Below are 22,361 nucleotides of genomic sequence, written 5' to 3'. Positions count from 1 at the left end.
GTCTCAATCTGTGGGAGTTGCACTCTTTCGATCCTCCTCCCCATCCCAGGCTGGAAGTCAAAGCACAGTGCTGCACCAGTTACCAAGGAGAAAAATTGACTGCTACTGCTAAACCCAGGACACAGACCTAGCTTATTATACAGCAGTTCTTTCCTGCAAATAAAAAACAACCAAAAACAAGAAGGTGGCATATTTATTGTGAGAGTTTAACAGTAAAGTTATTTCTTCAGATGCACAGCATTCAACATCTTTGATAAAATTAAAAAGCCTTATCCATTAAATAAATTTCAGCACTGGCACAAAGAAAAATCTCTTCTCTAGGCATGTAATTGTGACTGCGTGAGCCTGTGTATGCCACTATTTAAGTTCTTTTTTCTTGTTTGATTGTAGTACAGACATATTTTGTGCTCAGAAATACAAGGGGGGGGGGGGGGGGCAAGAATTATATCTGTATGACAGGTTGGTGTAGTTGCTCTCGGTTTTTTTGTTTGGTTGGTTTTGTCATACGCTGTATCTACTAGATTGCAAACACATCATCTTCCCAGTCAGCTGATAGCAGTTTGAGATATTTTAGTTTTCTCACTGAACGTTACCCAGCTTTAAAAAATCCAGGTGGGGATATTTTGGTCAGAGTTTTTCTTAGTGCAAAAAGAAAATGACAGCTTATCTGGAGCTCCAAATGCATAGGGTGCGTTTTAAGCAAGGGGTTAAAACTACTTTTCACAACTAACAAAATTTCAAATGCACACTGTATATGTTTGTGGGAGGGGGTTACAAAAAGGGAATCCTCAATACCAATTGGCTAGTCTCTCTCAGCTGCAGTTCAGCTCAAGCTGCTGCTGAGGAGCAGTACTGATCTGAAGAGTTAATGTGTAGGGAACCACAGAGAGGGATTCAGTCGTTTCTGAGAAGGGAGCCAACCTCTTCCAGTAAGAAAGCGGTTTCTACCTGTCTTTCTTGCCTGCGAGATCCTTTGTGAATGAAGGGGAACACGAGAAAGGGCAGTTTGTTGCTACAGTGATTCAGAGAAAGAGGTATTGCTGCTGTGCATACTGCTGTTGCTGCTGCTGATCTCGCTGAGGCTGCTGCAGCTTCATGTAGCAGGTAAGGCTGCCTTTTCTGGGGAGGGGAAGGAGGAGAATTGGGATTGCATGGCGGTGGCTGGGGCTGTGGTGTGGGGCCCTGAAGCACTGCACGACATGATGCTGGCTCCACGGAGGAGCCGGGGGGCACACGCGAGAAACCTGGCCGTGTGGATCAGCAGCCTCTTCCTGCTCATCCCGGTTTGGAATCGCAGAACTTCAATAAGTTCTAAACAAAGTGTGTAAGTCCGCAGTGCCTAAAGGAAGAGGGGGCAGCGAAGGGAGAGGAAGAAGCTGCACCTTTCCCTCCCCGCTGTGCAGACGTCCAGCACTCTGCCAGGTCGGGCAGCGGCTCCGAAATGCACAGGTACGGGTGAAGCTGCTGACCTGGGGGGGTAGTGAGATCAGTGCCACTACGTCCTGCCAAATTGGGCACCTGTTCCAGTTGAAAGAGAAAATAAAGAAGCGATGGGCTGAAACTTGTGGGGCTGAAAATGTATTTGCCATATTTCTTTATTTATTTCCTAAGCAGTCAGTCTTATGTGTGTGAGAGGAAGCAGGAATATGGGGATGGGATGGGGTGAATATCTGCAGCATTGGCTTTTAAAGTGGTAGGGTTCAATTAAAAGAAAGAAGTGAATTGGACTTGAAGCAACTATGAAAGTATCTGAGCAGCCTCCTCCTGAAAAGAAAAACAAAAAAAAAGGGCACTGCAGGAATAATTTAATGGTGAGAAATAAAATTTAGCCCTGACATGCAAGATTTTCAAATGAAAGCTGTGATTTATTATTGTAATGTTTCAAATTGATCTTCTACAAATTAGAATTCTACTTCTCATCATGTGATGAGCAGTAGAACATATGTAATCTTTATAACAAACGTTTTAATGGTGAGTTTAGCCCTGAATTATAAAATCATGCTGCAAGTGTGCCTCTAACAGAAATATGTGAAGGTACTTATCTTGATAAATATTTCACATAATTTTTTAATGTGAATGCCATTGTGGGTTTGGTATTAAATTCCAACTATTTAGTCTAGATTAAGAAGGATACATGTTTCTTGCATTTTAAATATTCCTCTTAAAATGCATTGTCGTTGTGATGGACTTTGTGTTAATTTCTGTGTGCACCGAGTGAGTGATGCCTGATTTTTTTTTTTTTTTTCTGTATCTGCAACTATCTGTATAGAGCTAAACAGGAAGGCAGACTATTTTATTGGTGAATAACATCAATGAGCAGTTGAGGTTACTGGTAATTTTTTCTCTGTTTTGAAGTTCAAATATAAATCACAAAAAGCTTAACAATTCAGGAATAATAAGTAGGTCTTATGGTAATGTACCTTTTGCTGTGTATATGACTGCATTTCAAATACAAAATAAATCGGGATAAAAATGTTTCCATGAAACCATGCTTTTAGGAAATTCAGAAATCTTTATTTGGATCCTCTTGAACATATCATTAAACCTTTCATTGATCACAGCATGTTTTTAAGAGGTTTCAAGGCTTCTTGCAGAATATTTTCCCAGATCTGAAAGCCAGATGGTTACATTGCAGAAGTCAGAAGCAGTTAATTGCCAAACTGATTTGAGTGGTCCAGAACATACCAGCACACCGACCAAAGGTTTCATCTTGTGTGATCAAACTTATTACCTGATGTTGCTGTTTGCTCAGGCTGGGGTCCCTATTAGAGATGGTAGAGAAAACAGATCGTTTTGGGGGGGAAGCAAGAAAGAAAAGGCTTTAGTTTGAAAAGACTTCTTTAAAAAGTAATTTATTCGCCTTTCTCACATCTATCATATATATGACATTTTTCCTCAAGTTCACTTTATTTGGATTAATTTGCTTCCCCTTTCCTTCTCTCTCTCTCCCCCCTTACCCCCCCCCCCCCCCAACAGCTCTTAATGTCAGTTCTATGGTATTTTTTTACCTGCTGTGCTGAATGTTATAACACATAGAGATAATATGATGAGATAATATAATCTTCAACAATTTCCTTTCTATTCAGGATAGGTAGAAAGAATTCCCTTAAAATACTTTTGATACTTTGTATTTTTTTTTCTTTTTTCTGAATAGAGAAGAAGAAATACTATTTCTGCTGCAGTGACATACAATATAGAATAGATAACAGAACAGCAAATATAAATGTTATGGTTGCCTTCCTAGATGCAATTTCTCATTTTCTACCCATCAGTTGGAGTTTTGTTCTTCTGAAGTAAAAGATGACTAGTAATCAGTATTCAGAAAACAAATGCTTATTTTGCTTGCTTTCAACCTTAAATATCCCATTATTTCAATAGCAGTGATTGAGATGATTTAAAAATTTTATAGGCTAACAAATTCCTAAATTGAGTTTCCTTAAGTAATTTTTAGGCTGACAGCTTTTTCAGTATTGAAATTATTTTAAATACTTTTCTGCATAAGAATGTTTCAGAAATTGTTGACACCTGTGTAATATGAAAATCACATGATGCTTCTGTCTGTTGATTTTGTCTGGATACTATTATAACATTATCTTAAAGGTGTGGTTATAAATGCTTTATAAAAGGTTTAGAAGTTGTGTTTAATTAATTCATTTTGTTGAATTAATTATGATCAGTTATCACAGAATTAGAGAGTGTATCTGTTCAAAACATCATTATCAAATTTTCAAACATTCTTACAGTCATCCAGAGCTCAGATGAATTGTCTTTAACATGCTCAAAGAAACTATTAGTCACACATCACCCTTTATAAACTATTCACATGTGCACAGTGTTACAGGAAGACAGAGAGGATAAAGTCAGGGTAAAACTTGCCCTGTCTTTCTGTAATGAAGCACACAGGCAAGGGGGTGAGTACGTGGACTTGTATCTGCTGTACGTACAACCACAGAAGGACATGCAGCCACCTCATTGGTAAAGAGTGGGTCTTTTCTTTACAGCCTACTATAAAACTAATTCAATGCTAATAGTTTCCTATGAGTTAATTGACTCATTATTATTTGGAACACTTTGTTCTTGTTAGGCATAACTTATCATAAATACTGGCTTTCTTGAATGTATATTAAAAGATTTTTGCCACATACATCATTCTGAAGATGACAGTGTCTGTCCAAGGGGACATCATACCTTTTGCTCTTGAACATATTGCTTATGCTTATCTTTATGCTTTTAAAGATCATAAGAATAGTGCATGTGACCTTTGCATCTCTGTTCTTATTTTCTGAATCTAATTACCTGAAGCTGTTACAATGAAGAAACAGAATATGTTTTAAGTTTGGATATATTTACCTTAAAACCTGAATTTTGGTCATGAATTCTGCTTCTGATTCTAACAATGTCTATCAATCTTTAAATAACAATATTAAAAATTTGAGAAAAGCTTTGCCTCTATTGCTTATATTTCAATACCACATAACATAGTTACTAGTATAGATGTGAGTGTAGTGTGAAATAATTTTGTGATGGCAACCTGCATTTTTGATTAGTTGTCTAATTCACAGCTGTGAGGTTCTGAAAAATAATCATTTATATGTATTTCTATTAAGCAATTCTATTTGCTTCTTTTAGAAACACCAAACTGTTTCCTCAATATTTTTCATAATATTGACAGTGATATGTGTGTTTGTGTATATGCTGAACTATGTAAATAAAAAAGTAAAGATAATCAAATTGTTGAACAACTCCAGCAGAATTATCATTTTGTGAAAGTCTAGAAAAGAAACATGGCCAATTAAATTTTAGTGTAAATACATAACGAAAAATATTTCTGGAAGATCTAATATATGTCATTTGAAGTAAGAAAATACACTGATACTTTTCTCAGTATGCTGCAGAGTAAACCAGCCACATTTTAATCTTATTTTCACATTGTCATTCATTTCTGACAGCTGATAGGTTTAAACCTGTAAATTAAACACTGTTAACAAAAAGAAGCAGAAGAGAAACACAGAACAAGACAAAATTAATGCTGATTCCACAGTGTCTTTGATTTATCTTACTTTAAATGTGACTTTTCTACTCCTGTGTTAAGAGAAGAAGCTAATACTTCTGCTTTTATCTGCTCCACTTCAAACCACATGTATTTACCTACAGCGTAAGTATATTGGTTGGCTATTCATTTGCAAAGCACTTTCAGGGATCTTAATTGTGAAAATTGTTATATGAAGCTGAATACTGTTCTGCTTTTAAATCACTCACAAAAATGAATTACTAAAAAGTAGATGCTCCACTTAAAGAATCTGTATGTATACAAAAGTTTGGATGTGTTTATACAGACCCTTGAAACAGACATATTTATGAGACATTTAAAAGGTGAATGTAATTTGAGATTGTATAGCGCACTGAGTTTCAGGTGTCGCAAGGAAATGAATTATGGTGCATGGCGGCAACAGCGACTTAATAGGCAAATGCTACTAGGAAGGGATGTTGTTTGAAGTTTTATGTTTTATAACAGTGTTATGAAAAAATAATGTGATTTATGCTTTTTCTTAGGCAACTGACTGTTCACTAGATGAACTGCAACATAACATCTTATGCCAAAACAGTCCCGCCTCCTGCCCCTTCTTTTCCACTCTAGATTTCACTTTTAAGGAAGTTTTAGATGGGGAGAGGAGGAGTAGGGTCTGTGATACGTTATTTTCTTCAGTATATTCACTTTTACTGGCCTACACTTAGGAGCTGTATGTAACTACAAGTGGTCATGTGACAGTAGTGGAAGTCATGTTGGGGTGTATTTTCACTTTTGTTATTTTGTATTGTGATACTATTAGATTCCACAGAGTAGAAACTAGGGTAAAGGAGTGCATATCCGGTCATCCCTCATTAATACAAATTGCTGTTCAGAGACCTGAATTTAAGATGGCTAAGTTTGTCTCTGTTTAGGATGCCACTTAAGAGTCTGCCTGATATTAAGAGATAATTCCTATATCCACCAGCAAGGTTTTACGAAGCTCTCTGCTAAAGAAAGTACTTTTTTTCCTGAGATATACTATATTTATCATTTCTCTTTACTGAAAAGCCAGTATTGCTATCAAATGAAACGAGTAAAACACAGTTTTGGGCACTTTGTTTTATTGGATCTCCTTTCCTAATTTCATTGCTATTTATTGTTCTACTGATTGATTTGTTTTCTTTTATCCAATGAAACCCATTGTAAAGGATTCTGAAGTAGCTGCTTTGCCAAGTACCAGGGAGGGGTTGCATTTCCCTGACAGATCAAGTGAACTTTGTCATAGCTTGATATAGCTATATACTTTTCTGAAATCTTGTAACAAATATTTTGCTTCACATTTTGTTTGGCTTTGCATTGTTTCTTGTGTTTTGTCTCAGTACATTGATTCTTACTATCTACAACAAAATTTAGATATAAACTGTGCTTATTATATTTTAGCTCCCAACGTCACTTTATGTCTTAAACCACTGCAAACTTTGAGAACAGCATGAAATATGATGGGACTTGCATCAAATTAGAGATGAACCTTGAAAATTACTTCACCTAAAGGAAAACACTTCAAAGTAACATGGAGAATGTGTTTATGATCTGATGGATTGAGCTGCATATTAAAAATAATTATGGTAGATAGGAAAATGATGATAGTATTAAAATCCATTCTTGGTTTGAAATACTTAAATAGAAAAAGAGAAAATAAACCTGGCTAAAGGTAGATGCAACCTCTTTGTTTTGACTTTCCTGGCATTGATGGAAAGAATCCTGATTCTGTTCCTTGTCAGAGAAAAAAAGCTGGGTGATTCACTGAAGAGACAGCTCATTGAACATGTACAAGAGACTTGATTCATCAACACCTTTCTTGTTGCATTCCAGTAGTAATTGTTTATTCCTGTAGAAATTGGCTTCAGTTTTGGTTGATCCTTCCCTCTTTGGGAGCACAGAGCAGGAATAAAGCTGGCTTAACCTTGACTGGAAGCTCTCAGTCACAAAGGTAGTACTGCTTGTTATTGGCAAATAGCAGACATTTAACCAGGCAGAGAGTATGGCTGCCATGTTGTTGCTATGCTCTTGCATACCTGCTGGTAAAGCTCCTTTTGAGATCTGTGGTTAGTGCTATTTAAGAAAGTCATGAAACTGCACTGTGGATTTCCTTGGAAATGGACCAACAGCCAGCAGTTACCTGGGTCTAACCGTTTTCCTTCAGGTGTCATTTGTCAGAACATATTCTCCTACTAAATTTTTGCTGTCTGACATCTGCCCCTGGTTTGGCTGTTATAGGAAAGTGAAGCAGCCTCCCGTTTTCTTACCACCTGTCTTTCCCCTTCCTAAATTTATAAGCTGTATTTTAGGTCAAAGTTTTGACCTTCCCATCATGTATAGTTTCTCTCTAACCACTGAAGGTAATCATCTACTTCAGGCCTAAATCCATGCTTTTAGCCTGCTGTCAGAAGAAATTTCACACAGAAGCAGAGAGATGAATGAAAAAGCAAGTCTGTGTGTCTAAAAAAAGCTGTTGTGTGACTAAAATGCACGTGATGTTTGAAGGACTTAATTTAATATGTGTGCTTATAGAAAGGGATATCACTCTGGTGCATAAGACATACAATAACCACCTAAACTAGGCAGAAAGAAATAGGTAGGACAGTGCCTGTTTCTAGATGGTCTGTCAAGTATCTGTTAAAAGACAAACACATCCAACTACATACCACTTAGTGAGAATCCATTTTACTGTGTGAAACTTCAAAAGACTATCATGCTGTGTCTTTGTATCCTGAAACGTTTTTACTTGTTGAAGTAGCTGAACTCTGCTAACACATGAAAACTGGCAGCAAAGTTGGCCAGAGATTGTTCTTGACTGCATATACAGATGGATATCTGGTGTATATAAATGGGTGTATATAAACAGGAATGAGATCTACAGAAAATGTACCATATAGAAATATTGCTGTTCAGTCTTTATTTTTTTTCTGGGAAACATGGCATCTGTTCTCAGCGGTAGGAGTAGAGACTAATTCAATCTATCCAAAAACCAGTCACAGAATAAAACCCCTACCAAGAAAACCAAAGCAAAGAAACAAAACCACCATGGGAAAAAAACAACAACCAAACCAACCAAACAAAAAAATCCAACAACAAATTTTTGCTAAAGTTCTGGGTACTCATCCAGATAGCCCAGGAGACAAAGTATCAGCATCATTTGCTGCTTGGCTGTGACAGAGAGAGATGGTGATCAAAGAATAGATAGCAGCCTTTTTTGTCCTGTATTTCTAAGTTTTGTCATAAGCAGTTGATTTCTGTATGCTCTTCTCTAATTTATCAGCTGCCTCCTTACACTAGGAGAATGCATTTTTGTTCAATTACTAAATCAAATAGACATCAGGAAAACTCATCAGTGGCCTGCATACAGTCCTAACTGTTTAAGGGTAAACAATTTCTGCCTTTTAATATTGGCATGCTATTTAAATGTTATAGAAAATCATATTTGATCACAGGTAGGTTCCAGAAATACAGGTGTAAGACAGAATTCAGAGTCAGAGAACCATCTAATACAGCAGTTTTACTGTATGTTAGACACTTAAGTAAAGCTGTATGTGGTTAATGGGGACTTCATTATTATGCACAGGAAAACTATTTGGTTTGGTTCCAGAGCTGTAGAGTGAACTGAGTTGTTTAAGCATGAATATCTATCCTTCCTGAAACCATGACTGGAAGATAAAAAAAAAAAAAAGACTACGTTTATACTCAGGCTCTTGCCAGTAAAAGCAGTATGCCATTGTGAATTTCAGTTCAGCAGGTAGAAGCCTCAAAGGGTCTTGAGGAAATATGAAGGAGATAAGTATACAGTTTGAATACGTGAAAAGCAAAATATGCCCCAACAAAGAAATTAACAAAACAGCATGTATAGTAATATTTAGTAAGTTATTGTGATACATCTTAGAAATGTAATCAAAGTTATTCTGTGTAGATGCCCTGGAACTTACAAAAAGTGCAAGACAGATTCCTTTAAAACACTACATATACTGAGAGCAGCTGTATAACAGAGTCATACAGGAGGTAGTCATAGATATTTTTTTTAATTTTGCAAGGTGAAAGTGAAGGAAGTGGAAGCAAACCAGCTGTGCTTCCTAGTAGCAAGTAAAAGTGCTTTCAGGTGTAGGGATTACCAGTTTCTCCACTATTTAGCAAGTTCTGCTGCATATGCCCCTCCCAAATTACCTATGCAGTTCCTGGAGAAAATGTCTTCTTGTCAGCTGTTAAACCCATTATTACCTTTGTCAGGCAAAACTGGTTTGTTAGTGTATAGTGATTTGTGTAATAGATTCATTTATTATTCACCTTTTTGCAAAGAATTGCTATAAGCTTCATATCAGTAACAATAAAAATTGGTTTTTTTTGTGAAAAAAATAATATTGATTTAAACTTTATTTCAGGAAACTTAGGAGGAATATAATTCCTTCATTTATGATTAGCAGTCTTGAAGGATGGTGCCCACAATTCCTGGTTGCAACCACAATTGAATAAAGCTGCCAGGGTGCAGTAAAAGGGAGAAATCTTTTGACCGGTTTGTCTTAAATGATTCTGAAGCTCAGTCCTATTATCCAGATGAAACAGTGCAGAACTGGTATTAACTCCTGAACTTATGTCTATGCAAAATCCAGAGTTCCTAAAGTAGCAATTAAATGGCTAAATGTTGAAAACCTCCTAAGCTGAATTCTGAAGGGCAATATTAATTTGTCATGTAGCGCTGATTCATATTAACTGGAAGTGTGTTAATTTTCACACAGTCCCAAGGTCTTGCACTATAAAAGTTTGTGAGGAATAAAACAATTTGAAATTAGTCACTCTTCCTTAAGATTAAACTTGAGACACATATAAGCATACTTTTCTCTATATGTGTAAATAAGAATGTTTCAGTGGAACATTCTAAAATTATTCCTGTAAATCTGAAGTTCTTCCTTTTTTTCCTACCTATCATTAAAAGCATATTTACAGTCTCAATTATTATCAGGCTGAATGTTCTAATAGAATGTAAGTCCATAGAGCATTAACAAATCTCTTGGCTTTTAAATAGACTGTGACCTATTTGTCTACAGGGCTACTTCAATAAAGCAATAACTCACTTAGGTTAATGATGGATCATGGTGTGATTCGATTTGCAGAGTGCAGACTTGCCCATTATCCCCCAATGTTTGTAGGGGTCATGTTATCACATCTAAATAATGATTCATGCCACCCCTTGTTCCTGGAGATATCACAGTGATTACAGGAAAGCTTGGCATGCCAGTACACAAAGCCTTTAGGGTTCTGTTGGCTGCTGTTGAATTATTATTTTAACTAGAGTATGATAAATCACGAAAGGCTCAGGTTTCTCTGTGACTGTGACACCTTCCTCTTGTGATTCAGTTGGCCATCTGGCTGAGCAGACGGGCTGGACATTAGCAGAAATCAGATCTGTCTCTCCCTGCCTCTTGCTTCTCACTTTTTTCTTTTTTTGGCAAGGAAAGTTAGCTGACCCTGACCTGCTGTGAGAGATTATTTGCAAGTCAAGTGCCTTATGATTTTTTTTTTCCTCTCAGCTTGAGTCTCTAACATGAAGGTGAAGCAATTTCCAGCAGGAAGGAAACATATCAATACTTTTGAACTGACTGTAGCAGTCTCACAGGAGGGACTCAGGCTGGTAGCTACATTGGGAAGTGGAGAAAAAGGACATGTTTTCTAGTTGTGGATACACTACAAGTACCAACATAATAATTTCTTCTTCCATTACTGTAATACTGTTATTTATTCTGAAGGATTGTCCTTAGGAGCAACAACTCAGCAGTGTAAGTGATAAGAAGCGAAATTTTGAATGTGCTTGTAAATGCTAGTAAAATGCTCTTACATTTATTTTTACTTCTGATTTTGAGGGATGATCTAGGTTTCCTTGGCTACCACTGCATTTATACTCAGTGACCATGAGGCTGCTCACTGGTCCGGCTGCTGGCAAACACTGAATCTTGTTATACATTTCCAATAAATCTGTCATAAACCTCACTAGCACTAAACCTTCCTAAACATAAACCAGTCCTAGTTAATATATATTACAGCTAAAATATGACTAGGCAGAGGAATAGTTTCCTTATATTTTCTTAATCAGAGATATAAGACCTGGGGAAATAAAAAAAAAAAAACAAAACGAACTTTGTTTTCTACCAGCTACACATGTAACCTTGATAAAGAAGAAATCCCTGTAAGAAATAATAATATTCAAGTGAATTAAGCTCTGTCATAGATGAATCTAAACGTTCTCCAATAGCTTCTGTTGCTAAGGGGAGAGAAGAGTTGCACATAGTTCACAGAGTCTTCTAAGGAAAAGCACTGGTAGTGAAAAATCCAAATGGAAACCACTTGTTAACATTGCTTTTTCCCACTTTCTCTGCTTCTAGACAATAACAAATACAACCACAGTCAACACTGTCAAGTAGTGATGAAATACCTAAAACCACGCTTTTTTTAAAAACCCTTTTGACTTAATTTCTCATCCACCTACACAAAACCCCTACATTTCCTAAGTAGTTCTAATACTGTGGAGGTGGTTGGTTGCTTAAATCAGACATTAGAAATAGAATTTTATATGATTAAAATAATATTGCTGTGTTGACCTGCTAGGCATGGAATAAGGGGAAAAGATGGGCACTTACAATAAATGTGTGATTTCATTACCTTACTATATATTTGGCTTTCATTATGTAATTTTTTTATTCTAGTCTAAAAGCATTATACAAGGACTCCCCCAGAAATAGTGCCAAGGATCTCAAAACTGTAAGTAGATTTCAAACCTAAATTAGATTTCCCAGCTGCTTAGTGGTATCTACGCACAGTAAAACAGTGAAAAATGGCTTTTGAAATGTTTACTGCCTTAAAAGTCTGAAAAGCTTTGTGTATTTTTATTTGCTGAGAGTAGCAGCAAATTTAGGACTCGCAAGTCCCTTGTGGTAGTTGCCTGAAGCATTAATAGAAAAAGGTTTTCCTACTTTTCCCTTCTCTTGCATCAACAGTATAATGATTTTTGAGGTTCAATATTGTATTCCTGTGTTCGGAAGCTTGAAGTCATGTAATCTTACGTCTCTCAGGTGTTTTTCCTCCTTAAGCATATAGGGCTTACTGAAATTTGAAAGGATATTCAAACCTACCATTTGCAAAACCAAAATCAAAGGTCTTGCTCCCTCCTTCCTAGCTCTCATTTCCAGTGATAAATGTACCAAAAATTTCTGATGTTTTGATCATATCTAAGAAACATTCAGAATTAGTTCATATTCTGAATACAGTGACCTATCTTTCAAACACTGCAGACTAATACCAGGGAAAACATGAACAATGGGCACTTTTTGTAAGCAAAGCAAATATTGTCATTCAAACATAACCGTAGTTGTAACTATTACATAGTAATTTTACAGCAGAATAATTTTTGTAATGAAACATAAAGGCTTAACATTTTAAGATTTCAAAGTTTCTGGTAATGCTGAGAATTGTAGATTAAGTTGTCTGCCAGGTACAGTGCAAAAAAACCCATGGGATTTTTCCATTTTGTTGTGACATTTTTGTACCACTACGTCCTTATATTTTTAAACTGAAAACAGTGCGGTGAAAAAGATGGCCTGAAAGAAATTGTTGGTTCTGTTGCTGTTTTGCATATAGACTAGTGGAATCCATTCCCGGAAAGAAGAAATTGTGAATTTCACCATGACAAAATATCTACATAGGAATTTGTGACCTATTTTATTTGGTATATGAAAATATGCAGTGAGAATACGTACTTAAGTAATTATTCTCTTCATCATCTTTGAGAGGATAGAGTTAGGATTCTTGTTTATGTCTTGATATTTTAAATGGAAAACTAAAATCCTCAAGAGGATTTAAGGGCCATAACTTCCTTCTGTTGCATTCTAATTCTTGAATAGGAGCTAAGAGTCTAGATCTTTCTTTAGGACTTAAGTTAAACTCTCATATAGAGACTGAACCTAGAGGAGAAGCAATGCCATGTAGAAAATGGTTCTTTTTATGTCAAGTGAAAAGCTTTTTGTTTGGAAGCTATCAACCACTTCTTGCTTATGTCTTACCTAAATACCCATAGAAACATAAATTTAGCCCTGTCATGAGTATTAAGAAGATCATTAGATACACTGTGAGAGAGAACACTTGACAGAAAAAAAACCCAAACTTCCTCTCACAGCTTCTCCTGGAATTTGCTTTATATCATGTTTTTTACCTCTATAAAGAAAGTACTTTTCAAACTTCTGTGAACTTAGTTTAGAATTACAATATGGGTCTTTCTTGTCCAGTTCATTCCAAATTACAAGGACACTCTAAATTTCTGCTTCAGATATAATTTAACAAGAAAAACTTGTTACCATGGTATCTTGAAAAGGAATGGATAAGAGAAAAATTTGGCCATATTTCAGTAGCAGTAGTGGTTTTCTGATGACTGTTGTCACTATATCATTTTACTTTAATTTACTTTTTTTTTTTTAATGTAATGTAAGAGGCTACGCAGCTAATGATGTAAGTAATATAAATTAACTTATGTGAATCAGCTTATTTTTGACACTACAGTAAATAGAAGCAAATAGAAGACCCATTAAAGGAAGAGAAAGATAGTATAAATCTTTAACTCCCCCTACCATATGACATCAGGGAGATATTCCAAATGAGTATTTTGGTTAAAATTGTAATTTACTTTGGTTTTGTGTTTTTTGTGTTTTTTCCTCTGAAAATCTGAAAGCCTTCAAAAGCAAATTCTTGTATTTTGAACATTCCTAAACTGTCTTTTTCACTACTTCCTAACTCCACATTTTGTGCATAAGATTTCAGCCCCTAAGGTATGTTTTATCTATGGCTTGTAAACTTAATAATGGGTAAAGCTGTGTTTATCCATCTTCTTTATAGAGGTTTTCACCTCTAATTTATGCAGTATTCATTCTATCAAATCAAGACTTACAGAAGGACAAGTGACACTTCAGACTAAGCTGTAGAAGTTTAAGAGCTTGGTAGAGGTACTAGGCCTTAGTTGTTGGCTGACAACCTGACTAATTATCTAACAGTAAGCTCTGACCCTCTGCTACACCTAGTGGAACCACTGCACTGTTCTGGTATTCTTGCAACAGCTACAGCTGATTATTTTCTGTCTTTCCTTAAGGACATTTATCAGATAGATAGCTTAATGCCGGTACCTTATGATTTCTTGACAGCTGGTCATAAAGCCTGATAAATGTTCCTGCCACAAAAGCAACACATGGGTTACAAAAGAAGTTTCAAATTCTAATAATGTAGATTATTTGATTGATGCACAGCATGCAATTTAATTACAAAAATAAATGAGGAAGAGGAAATTTGTCACTTCCTCATTCATTATTCCTTAATTAGACTACAACTAATCAGGGTTTCTGATTGGCTAAAATAAACTCAGATACAATTTACTGCACTGCCATTACAGTCGGATAAAAGGAAAGCTTGAATTACCTCTCACTGCCAAAATGGCACAACAGAACAAGGAAACAAGATGAACTTTAAAATACTGTAAACATTACTCTGCAAGCTGTCAGATTAGCAATTTAATACAACAAATGAAATGCTTCTCCTGTGAAATAGCAGAGGATGTTCTTTTCAATATGTGGTATTTACGCACATTCTGATTCTGAATACCAGAGTAGATCAATACTGCACCTGAGACCAGTGCACTTATTTTGGTTTTGGCTTGTGTACATGCATTCTGCATACTTTACTTAACATCAAAACACATCAAATGGGCTAAATGAATGGTGATAATAACACAGCTCTGAGGTTGATACAGCTTTATTGCAGAGTTTAAATGTGGAGTACAAAATTTAATTTTACGTAGATTTTTCCTAAGTCAGTTTTGTTTTATCAGTTTGGTTATGCTGTGATGTTCCTTGTGTGTTTATACTACCTGCATTTCTGGTCTGTGTTTTCATGCACATATATTAGGGGAAGAGGACAGGACACAGAGAAATGAAATTTTCCTTATTTTGTACACATTGTTTTCTTGCAAGGATGACATCGAGTTTACTTATATCCCTACGATATATTCATGCACATGCAAAAATAGTATATTTATTTATTTATGGGAATCTGATAACTATGCAGGCAAACACAGGTGCATGTGATGCAAGGGAAAATTCTGATTACTCATAGTTAGTTCTTCTGAGGTACTGTCATTGCTTCAAGATGTTTGCGATCATGACATGGTTGAGTTTGAGATCCTCAGGACAGTGAGAAGAGCATGCAGCAAGTTTACTGCCCTGGAATTCAGGAGAGTAGACTTTGAGCTCTTCAGGAACCTGCTTAGTAAAGTTCCATGGGATATAGCCCTAGAGGACAGCGGGTCTCAAGATATTCAAGGATCACCTGCTACAAGCTCAGGAGTGTTGCATCCCAACTAGTAGGAATTGCAACAGGAGGGCCAGGAAACCTCCTTGGATGGATAAGGAGCTCCTGAGGAAAATTCAGATGAAAAAAGAGGCTTATAATAAGTGGAAGCAAGGACAGGCAGCCTGGGAAGAGTACAGGGATGTTCTCTGGGAAGCTAGGGACCATGTTAGCAAAGCTAAGGCCCAGTTAGAATTAAACTTGGCTAGGGATGTTAAAGATAACAGGAAGGGATTCTATAGGAACATTGCAAATAAAAGACTAGGGACAACGTGCGCCCCCTCTGGAAGCTATGGGGAGAACTGGATACCCTGGATTTGGAGAAGGCTGAGGTTCTGAATGACTTCTTTGCCTCAGTCTTCAGTGGCAAAGGCTCTGACTGCACCACCCAAGTCTTGGAAGGCAGATGCAAAGACTCTGAGAATGAAGACCCTAGGCCCACTGTAGGAGAGGAACTGGTTCGAGACCATCTTAAAAATCAGAACATGCACAAGTCCATGGGTCCTGATGAGATCCATCCGTGGGTCCTGAAGGAGCTGGCGAATGAAGTTGTGAAGCCGCTGTCCATCATATTTGAGAAATCATGGCAGTCAGGTGAAGTTCCTGACAACTGGAAAAAGGGAAATATAACCCCCATTTTCAAGAAGGGGAAAACGGATGACCCAGGGAATTGCAGACCAGTCAGTCTCACCTCTGTGCCTGGCAAAATCTTGGAGCAGATTCTCCTGGAAGGCATGTTAAGGCACATGAAAATCAACAAGGTGTTTGGTGACAGCCAGCATGGCTTCACTAAGGGGAATTCCTGCCTGACCAATTTGGTGGCCTTCTATGATGAGGCTACAGAACTGATGGACAGGGGTAGAGCAGCTGATGTCATCTACCTGGACTTGTGTAAAGCATTCAACACTGTCCCACATGACATCCTTGTCTCTAATTTGGAGAGACATCAATTTGATGGATGGACCACTCAGTGGATAAAGAACTGGCTGGCTGGCTGCACACAAAGAGTTGTGGTCAGTGGCTCAGTGTCCAGCTGGAGACCAGTAACAAGTGGTGTCCCTCAGGGATTGGTGTTGGGACCAGTCTTGTTCAACATCTTTGTTGCTGACATGGACAGTGGGATTGAGTGTGCCCTCAGCAAGTTTGCCAATGACACCAAGCTGTGTGGTTCAGTAGATACGCTTGAGGGAATGAATGCCATCCAGAGGGACCTTGACACACTTGTGAGGTGGGCTGATGCCAACCTTATGAAGTTTAACCATGCCAAGTGCAAGGTCCTACACCTGGGTTGGGGCAATCCCAGCCACAGCTATAGGCTGATTGGAGAAGAGATTCAGAGCAGCCCTGTGGAGAAGGACTTGGGGATGTTGGTTGTTGAGACACTGAATGTGAGCCAGCAGTATGCACTCGCAGGCCAGAAAGCCAACCATATCCTGGGCTGAATCAAAAGGATCGTGACCAGCAGGTCGAAGGAGGTGATCCTGCCCCTCTACTCTGCTCTTGTGAGACCTCACCTGGAGTATTGTGTGCAGTTCTGGTGTCCTCAACATAAAAAGGACATGGAACTGTTGGAACAAGTCCAGAGGAGGACCACGGGGGTGATCAGGGAACTGGAGCACCTCCCATATGAAGACAGGCTGAGAAGGTTGGAGCTGTTCAGCCTGGAGAAGAGAAGGCTGCATGGAGACCTCATAGCAGCCTTCCAGTATCTGAAGGGGGCTTACACGAATGCTGGAGAGGGACTCTTCATTAGGGACTCTAATGACAGGACAAGTGGTAGCAGGGTTGTGAATGTTCCATCCCTGGCATTGTTCAAGGCCAGGTTGGACAGAGCCTTGGGTGACATGGTTTACTGTGAGGTGTCCTTGCCCATAGCAGGGGGATTGGAACTAGATGATCTTAAGGTCCTTTCCAACCCTAACTATTCTATGACTCTATGATTCTCTGTTTTGTATGCCCACGGTGGAGGGAAAGAGAGATAGGAAGAAAGATGTCAAAGCAGAATTTAGTGTAGTGGTTAAGAAATGCTTTGGGATGTAAGAAAATGCAATTTAAATCCCTATTTGCCTTGGCATCAACTCAGCTCTCATTTTAAGTAAGTAACTTCACTTCCATAGTATTATAGCCTGTGTCTCTCCAAGGAAGTTATTTAAATTGTTATAAAAAATTAAAAGACGGTTGATAGAGACCAGAATTTTAAATTACTCAGTAGTGCATCGGGTGCTTGCAGGGGCAGGTTGGATTTCTTTTCTGAATTGGGCCAAGTAGAGACTTTAAACCTTGGTCCCCTTAAATGTCAGATGTGTTACCTTTTGCAAGATTAGCTGGTGTAAAATTTATCTTCAGAATCTTTGCAGATGATTCAGTATTTTCTGTGAGAAGTGGGAATAGTTTTGGTCTGAAAAAATGGAATGGACAAAAGGTACAATTTAACCCCCTCTTCATACTTTTTTTTTTTTTTTGTTAAGAATTTCTAACCAAGGGGATGTGTTTTGGTTGCATTTATTTCTGCCTCTGTTAGTGTAGATACAAAGGGCTTCAAAAAAGAAAAAAAAAAGGTGCATAGCGAGAATCAGGAATATATGAAGAAAGATCTGTAATCTCACAGTGTCACAGTGCAAAAACTTTTCAGGTTATGACTTAAAAAATAACTAATTCGTTGAATAGTGCTTATTTCCTTGTAGTACAGCTGCACTCAAGAGCACCTTATGTGGCTGACTGCAGGCTCAAGCAACAAACTTATTCCCTTTGATTCTGTAGCTTGTAATTAAGCAGGTGCAATGTGGAAAGCTGTATCATGTACCTTTGGTTCTTACTGATTCAAACTGCATAAAAATGACCAATTCAGTCACCTATTATCATCAAATAATCACTGAAAATGGCAGAAAACTGTGTATTTGTCTGTTTATTTCTGCAATGGGATTGTTTCTTGTGTTCTTTTCGAGGCAGATCTTGTCCATGACATGCAGGGCATCTTCTCTAGCATGTGTGACCCCAGCATTCAGATAGTGTCATTATCCCGCTTTTTTTTTTCCTTCTAAACTGTTGTTTGTTTTTTTTTTAATTGTGTTTTTTCTTTCTTTTTCTTTCTTTTTTTCTTTTAATAATTTCCACCTGTTCTGGTCTACATGTATTTTTCCCTTCTCTCATTTGAAAGAGGTAATGTAGCTCAGTAGTGCTTCCATATTAGATTTAAGGGGCCTTCTGCTTCATAACAAGAAAGCTGTGTCACATCTGCAGCAAAAAATAGTTCTCAAAAGCATCAGATGCAGAGAAAGAAGCCTAAGGCTTTATGTAGCACAAAAAGAGCTGGAATATTTTTGTAGTGATCTGAATTTGCATCACATTTGTACCTCGGTAGATGTCTTTGCTATTTGATTGCACCTCTGTTTTTATTTCCCTACTTTGTAGCAATACACATTGTGCCATGGAATTGAGATGTGAAGACTCATCCAATATCCCTCCATCTTTGTAAATATAAGAAAATCTCTGTATAGTACAGACAGATCTGTGAGAAAATTAATTAACGGAGCAGTGTGGAAACTCCTAGGATAAATATATAATCAATATAAATGGATTTCTGCAAAAGTTTTGATAGGATTTTATTTCTCAAAGCTGAATCTTAATTCGGATTACTTTTGAAGTATTACATATTATGATGTCTCCTTCAACACTAAAGAAATAACTTTGCTAAGAATTTTCTGTTGTTGTTGAGGCAGTTGAATAATTAGGCAACCAAAATAGGAAAAATATGACAGCCTCCTACCTATACTCTTTGTATGTTTTCTAAAAGGTACAGAATTGTTTTTATTGCATTTGTTCAATTCAGGCACCTCCTGTTTGACCTTGGCAAGATAAGATATTTTTTATAAAACGTTGTTAAGGGAAACTCATGTGTTTAAAATTTCCACACAGATTGAGACATCTCAGCAGTCTTTTAAATATGTGCAGTATTTTATTTGTTGAGGTACTTATTTCTGTCAGACTTACAGGCTCTGCATTTATCCTGTTTGACGGTAACTTTTGAATGCTCTCCAGGTGCTGCTCTGTCTTGTGACAAACTAAAACAACAGCTTTGCCAGGGATGCCATCTCCCTATATCTTTTGAAATATGTTAAGTGAAAGCCAATAGCCTTGGAAAAGCATTAACTGTTTTGGTGCTGACTGTATTAGCTGCAATTGTACTCCTAATACTGTAAGAACCTTGGCTGTAATTGGGGCTACACATAATTTCCCTACAATAATTTCCCTGTTGGCAGTTTAAGTTCAGCCCACTATCTTTGAACAGTAAAACAATGAATCACAATCTTCAACATGGTGGCTTTTTCTGGTCTTGATAAATTGAAAGAGCATTGGTTTTGTCCTCTGAGACCCAAACATTGTTCTAAGCATCCTTTCAGAAGTGAATGGGAGACTTGACTTGCTGACTTCTTAAAACTTCCAAGAACATGCAGTCCTATAAAGCAAATGATTTGGTTAGGAAACAGAAAGTTGGTATATGAAAAGGAAATACTGAGGTGCTCTCTGCAGAACAAAACTATCCAGTAATCTTTACACTGTTGAAATAACTCAGACATTAATGATCTGAAGGATTTAAGCACCAGTGATATGCTGGAATTCAATTACAAACTCAATGTAATTTTTATATCTTCTTCCTTAATGAATTCAAATTCCTACTGTGAAGTCAGTGTTGTTTCTTAAAAAAGTACGCTTAGATTCCTTAGAAAATGAGATTTATGCATCTGTTTTGTCTTTGTATATTCATCTGTGCATTCCCCTGATATGTTTGAGCTTACCTAACATCTTCAAAGCAGTTTTACAAAGGGGTAGATATAAAAACAAAATAATTTCTTAAAAGTGGGAGAAAAAGTAGATTTAGAGGCAGCATGCAGCCTCCAAGCTCAGTTCACTGGGTGTTCCAACAGCTAGGATCTTGTTCTGTTTGGCTTGCTCAAAAGCTAGGGACAGCCAGCTGACCACTCCATTTACGCTTAGTCAAAGGCAGCCACAGTTCATGCCATTTCCTGCCTGTCTGGATAAAAGGTGAAACAAAAATGGGTTAGAACACAGGGAAGGCTAAAAAAGGTTCTGGGAATTTGCCACAGTGGTCATTGCATACAAGAAATGGAGTTCATAAATCAGTCACAATGACAAATTAATTTACAAAGTCAAATTTTGGAAATTCCAGAATCCAAGGCAAAACACAGAAAAGGTATACTGATATTTCCCTGTACCTTTTTGTATTTATAATTAGCATAGTTATTTCCACCTTCCCTTAGGAGACCATTTAATTTCTCCCAAAAGCACTTTTTCTATACTAACAGGTTTCTCTTTCCATTTTACATTGATATAATCCATTATATGTTGGATTTAATTAGACCAGCCTAACTCCTAAAAAAGCATTATACATTTCTTCTATAAGTAGTACATTTAAGATCATCTTCCTTATTCCATCATACCCAAATTTTTCATTTTATACATGACAGGGTTATGCTCTCTGAAACAGAGTAAGGCTTTCATAGGTAATCCAGTTAAGTGCTGCCGTACAAATGTGCAGGTAGTTAAAAAGCATACTAAGAAAGTTATTTTATTAGCACTAAGCAAAATGAAATTCTGTCTTTGGTACTTGTTATCATATTTAGCATAATATTTTTCTTTGGGGGGGGGGGGCAAGTGCTGAGAAAAAGGGTAGCTATGAAACAGAGCAGATGGTGCAGCAGTTAGAGAGTAATTGGGAGGGTGCTTCTGCTTGCATAATATTTTAGTTAGGAAATTCTGTGCCATGGCTGTCCTTAAAACAGCATTTGACTGCATGCCCCTTGAAGCTTTGCACCTGAAAGTTCAGCAGTGGAATAAAGATGGGCAGAGATGTAACAAACAACTAGCAGAAGTGCTACTTCTGTGCTGTTCCCTCAGTTCACGTGGGGGTGCGAGCCTCAATGAGCGGAACAAATGGAAAATGGAGAAAATTGTCAGTATCTTTTTATTTTTCTCAGTCTTCAATTTCCATTCAGGTCATTCTAATGGTTCTAAACTTGCTAGTTTGGGGGGTTTTGGTGTTGTTTTGTTTTTTTTGGTTGGTTGTTTAGTTGGTTGTTTTTCTGGTTTGTTTTTTTTTCTGCAGTGTTGCATATTTGGGCTTTAACTATCAGTTATTACTGAACTTGTTATAGGAAGAGCTAAGATGCATTTTAGTCCAATGAACAGTCACCTTTGCACACATTCACTCAGTACATTTGGGCAATATTGTCTCTGGTAAAAAAAAAAAAGCCAAAAAAAACCACTTTTAACAATAAATAATAGTAAAACAATTACAATAAAACCATTTTAAGGCAATTTACCACACAGTTATTAAGAATTCCTCCCATTTCTGGAGCAAGGCTTTGTAAATAAAATATCAGATCAGAAAACAAAGTTACATAAAAGAAACTGGTAGCTGGTGTTCATTTACAGGCCATAAATATGTTAAATAAAATTCTTTCCTTATACAAACAGTATAATTAACTACTACAATTCCTCACAGGCAGATGAAATCTGTTGTATGGATTTACATGTGTAAGATTGGTTTTTTTCCCCCACATTTAGGAGTGTTTATAATACAGTTAATTTGCAGGGTAAGTATTCAGTTATTTGTCATGCTCTGTGCTATTGATATGTGCCTACCATGTTATTTAGCATTTCGGAGTTTAGAATTTGTAGATTGCTAAACTGAAGTAATAGAACTGGTACTCAATTTGCCATAGAGCTACAACATATTTTATATTGTTACTTGGGAAGAGATGAATTAAAATACATGGGGCACTCTGCTGGGCAGATAAATGTTACCACTGCTCAGTGGCATTACAAAATCAGAGGGGGGAAAAAACATCTACAAATCTGTCCCTTTTTTTTTTTTTTTTTTTTAGTCTTATGTGTTATTTTTAAA

General features: G+C 37.1%; 1 protein-coding gene across 3 annotated transcripts in view; it reads left to right on the top strand.

The window, feature by feature from the left end:
• Window positions 1-625: 625 nt before the first annotated feature.
• Window positions 626-22,361, top strand: part of CDH12 (cadherin 12) — a 540,002-nt gene continuing 518,266 nt past the window's right edge. Inside the window, exon 1 of one of the 3 annotated variants that reach the window (XM_061449266.1) lies at window positions 626-1,104. The gene's annotated coding sequence lies outside the window, so the exon portion shown is untranslated. Of the gene's footprint in view, window positions 1,105-1,174; window positions 1,450-22,361 lie in introns of those variants that run through there. The other 2 variants (XM_061449262.1, XM_061449263.1) reach the window with 2 other exon arrangements.

Source organism: Pezoporus flaviventris, unplaced genomic scaffold, assembly GCF_033815535.1.
Source record: "Pezoporus flaviventris isolate CSIRO_AGI_PZ_B2104156 unplaced genomic scaffold, CSIRO_AGI_Pfla_v1 ptg000007l, whole genome shotgun sequence".
NCBI classification, from domain to species: domain Eukaryota; kingdom Metazoa; phylum Chordata; class Aves; order Psittaciformes; family Psittacidae; genus Pezoporus; species Pezoporus flaviventris.
Note: the sequence above shows the minus strand (reverse complement) of the source record. Positions and strands in the feature narration are given on the sequence as shown.